The sequence below is a fragment of the Ixodes scapularis genome, unplaced genomic scaffold, assembly GCF_016920785.2.
Source record: "Ixodes scapularis isolate PalLabHiFi unplaced genomic scaffold, ASM1692078v2 PGA_scaffold6__148_contigs__length_123643588, whole genome shotgun sequence".
NCBI classification, from domain to species: domain Eukaryota; kingdom Metazoa; phylum Arthropoda; class Arachnida; order Ixodida; family Ixodidae; genus Ixodes; species Ixodes scapularis.
In genome coordinates this window covers 10480231-10484494 of record NW_024609881.1, presented here as the reverse complement: position 1 = coordinate 10484494, position 4264 = coordinate 10480231, and the positions used below count along the sequence as shown (strand labels likewise).

At 45.4% G+C, this 4264-nt stretch overlaps 1 pseudogene; it reads right to left on the bottom strand.

Annotated features, from left to right (window-relative positions):
* Positions 1–2352: 2352 nt before the first annotated feature.
* LOC120849312 lies at positions 2353–3072 on the bottom strand (annotated as a pseudogene).
* Between the last annotated feature and the right edge of the window lie 1192 nt (positions 3073–4264).

The window sequence follows — 4264 nt, the reverse complement described above, 5'->3', positions numbered from 1 at the left end:
TATGTAAACAATTCAGTGGTCAAAAATTTGTTTATTCAAAATACCCCTAAAGGCCCTCTGTAGAAGGGTGTTTCATAGGGGGGGAGGAGCAAACATATTACTCTACACACAAAGAAAAACAAAAGGCATACAAGGCAATATAACAACAAGGAATAAATAAGAATGCTAAGTATTAGTACAACTGCACGAGTTCTTGGGAGTTTGAGAAATCTAGTTCAGTTGCAATGTGAGCCGGTAGGTTGTTCCAGTCGATTATGGTTCGTGGTATGAATGATCGTGCATAACTAAATGAGCGGCATGTGATGCGCGTCACTTTGAATGAATGATCATGACGTGAAAGGATAATTGGGGGCATTTGAAAAAAATTGTCGTGAAGCGATGCATGGTATTAGAGCTTGTGAAATAATGACAGGCATGTTTACGGCGGCATGATAGGTCTTGCAACTCAGCCTGATTTTTAATGCGGTGACACTGGAATATGGCGAGTAGTTGAAACAGAAAACGAGCAGCACGGTTTTCCAGGGACTCTATGTTACTTATAATGTAGGCTCGCTAAGGATCCCATATGGCAGAAGCATATTCAATTTTGGGGCAGATTAAAGTCATATAAGCAAGTTTTCGTAAATGAGCGGGTGCTTGTTTAAGATTGCACTTTATGAATCCTAGGGAACGGTTAGCGGAAGCGAGATCAATCTGGTAGTGCTAGGATAAATCGGACTGAAAGTGGACACCCACATTTTTATATGTAGAAGTGAGCAACAGTATTTTTTTTCAGAAGGTAAGAGGTTGGAATCTGAGTAGAGCATTTGGTAAATGATATGTTTTGTTTTATTACGGTTGAGGGTCATTAGCCACAAAGAACACCACGTAGTTATCTTGTCCAGGTTTGATTGGAGAGCTTGGCGATCGGTGTTAGAAAAGATGTTATGGTAGATGACACAGTCGTCAGCAAAAGAACTGACTAAAGGTGAAATGCAAGTGGGTAGGTCATTATATGAGAAAAAGTAATGGACCCAGCACGCTCCCTTGGGAACTCCAGATTCCACTTGGGCAAAAGAGCTGGAATCGTTAATGGAGGTGAACTGAAGTCTACTTGAGAGAAAGTATTTTATCCATTAGAGGACACATGTTAAGCTGTGCAGGTTTTAGTAAATAGCCTGTGATGGGAGACGCGGTCAAAAGCAGGGTTCGCACGGGTGCTTGAAAACATTGAAAACCCTTGAATTTGAAAATGCCATTTTCCAGACCTTGGAAGTCCTGGAATTTGTAGCGGTGCTTGAAAACCCTTGAACTTCCTTATGATAGTCAGTGGTGCTACATTTTTATAATAATAAAATAAAATCATGATTTTTACGTGTAAGTTAAAAAAAATTTTAGAAACTAAAACGAGGGAATTTTTTTATATGGCATACAACTCAACATATTTGGTTGATACACGTTAAGCGCCTGGCCACAATGGTAGCAGTCCTGGTGGTTCCGGATCCGGTCTCGCCCGTCCGCTTTTTGTGATCTCGCGCCGTCGGTCGCTCACTCGCGTAGCGTTTGCTATTATGACCCTGCTTTACGCAGCACATGGTGGACGTTGTTTAAGCTGTGCGCGATGCCTGGAAAGTGCAACTTCCAGCGGTCGTGATTGGGTCATGACGGCTACAGACACTGGGTTGCGCCGGACCCAGAGAGCATGAATCGGGCAAAATGCAGACCTTGCGGGAAGACGTACGACGTCTCGTCAGTGGGCAAGTCTGCACTAAAAAGCCACATGAAAGTGCGAAGCACAGTAGGAACACGAAGACGGCAGCAGGCAGCTCTATGAAGAACTATGTGACTCCGTGCTTCAGTGACCGATCAGTCCTCGCGGGATCGAATTACGTGGGCTTGAATTTTCGCGAACCGTACCACAGCTGAAAATTTGGAATTATTCGCGGGTTCTAATTTTTGCGACTCGAATGTAGCTTCCGAAGTGTTGATATTAGCCCCAAATTGTTTGCGGGACTTGTTTTTCACGAATCGTCGGCAATTCGCGAAAATTACGTCGTTTACAGTATTGAAGGGGTCCTTTAAAATATATTTCCAGGTCCTTAAAGGTCCTTGAAAACCCTTGAATTTTTTTCTTTAAAGCCTGTACGAACTTCTCAAAATTCGAGAAGTTGGCAAAAAGCACATCAACCTGAAAACCAGCATCAATATATGTATGTAAGTCGTGAACGAAAACGGCAATTTGAGTGTCACATGAGTAACCTCTGCGAAAAGCGTGCTGATACTTGAAAATAATGTTATGGTCCTCTAAATCCTGCATGACGAGAATTTATGATGTGCTCCAGAGGTTCACAAATAGTGCAAATTGAGCTCCTTTCATAGATAATTAAAAAAAGTGCAATAATGCAAGCTAGCAACAAAGTCGATACACGGTCTTATCGCACACAGCTTATCTTTAGGTACCGGTATTTATTTCCTTCCCCGGCTCTCCTGCCAACTTGCATTCTTTGTGGCGACAAGGAAGTGCAACCTTGTAAAAGTGAAGATCAACTTAATGATCATGTTTTTCAATGTGGTGCTGTGTGTAGTACAGCCAACAGAGCCTAGTGCACATGCTTGCAGGAAAGAGCACACATCGAGGATGCTGTCCGCTCCAAGTTCTCGAGAACTAAAGCAAGAAATGAACGCATTTTCCGAACACATCACCAACAGGTTCAGAGCTGCTTATCGGTAAAGAAGTTCACCCTGGTTTGAAGCACTCATCAGGCATGCTTCCTTGGCTGCTGCTGCGGAGTCCTGGAGCAGCTGTTCAGTGCATTCCCTGCACTTTGTCTTCCGTATGCACTTGCGTGCAAGGTGCCCTGCGACGTAGAACACCAAGTGTGAGTCACTTCCTTTACTTGTGAGGGACGGCTGGTCAGTAACGATGCCACAAGCATCCAGCGTAGCCTTGACTTCCTGAAGATTGCCAAGGTCAAGGAGGTCATCGACTCGTCGCTGACCGTTATACGCGTTAATTGGCTTAAGAAGGCTCCTCAGGGTGCTTTCGGTGACATACCTCTCTATTAGCAATCTTGTAAGTTTGGTGAATGTCATGCAGTTTACAGAGACGAGAAACTGTGAAGGTGCTAGATGGTCATTACGTTCCAACATTTGACGGAGGATCCTGAACAGGTTTTATTCGGCTCTTGACTAAGTCGTAATGTGAGGAGGTACCCCAACACTTCTGTCACATAATGCAAGAGAGAAGCGTGCTTGAAAGCGTAACACGAAGTCCTTCAGCGGTGCTGCGACTGAGGAAGCCGTGCTGCTGCATTTTTGCCGATGTCTGCCATGTGTTGATGTAGCCGAGAAATTCTCGCAGCACAGCCTCCTTTCTTGACCCAGGCCTTAAGGCATCCTTGCTGCAGCGGGATGTCTTAACACTGTTGAGGTCGCTCATCTTCTTGACACTGTCGCTGTTGTGGTACCAAACCTGCGCTCTACTTTTTGCTTATACAGGTAAGGGCCCCGAACTACATTGTTGCTGTATAGGCGGATGGCGTGGGTGACGCTCATTTTCTCCAAGTTGTGATGCGCGACATGTCTCTCCATTGTGTGAGGCTCTTGTTCTCACACTTCCAGCTTTCTTGAATGTGCTCCACTAGGACTCACCCTTCTGCTGTGCAAAACACTGCTATCAGCATTGGTGATTCTCGAGCATTTCGCCAGGTGTAGAAAATCCGAAATGAAGTGCAGCTTTCTGCTTCGGTCTGCACGATGCTCCATCTTGTAGAAAATGTTCGTTGATGTTGCTTTAAGTCCAAATATTTTCCACATATGCCCGTTTCATGCAGCAGTGTCGCATGTCACGAAGTCAATGAGAAGCCCAGCTTTCTCAGTCATCAGAATAGCATCTACGATGATATGTACGAGCATTTCGGCATTTACATTATATTGTGACCCTAAGACGCCCATGATCTGATGTGGCGTTCCACCAAATGGCTGAAAGAACAGAAGCAGTCCATGGTCTCACATTAGGTGCCAGGCACGTAGCCAGAATTTTTATTCGGGGGGGGGCCCCGCCCCCCCCCCCTCCCCTTGAAATTTTCCATCTTGCTGGGGCCTCCTCTCCCCCTCATACAGCATTTTGTCATAGGCATCTTTGGGTTGTGCAGGGGGAGAGAGGAGAGGAGGCCCCAACAAAATGGAAAATTTTGGGTGGGGGGGGGGCGGTCCCCTTTTGGCGTTTGGTGGTGGTGTAGTCGGCCAAGTCCACAAACCTTTCAAACTTGCTACGTTGGCCTAC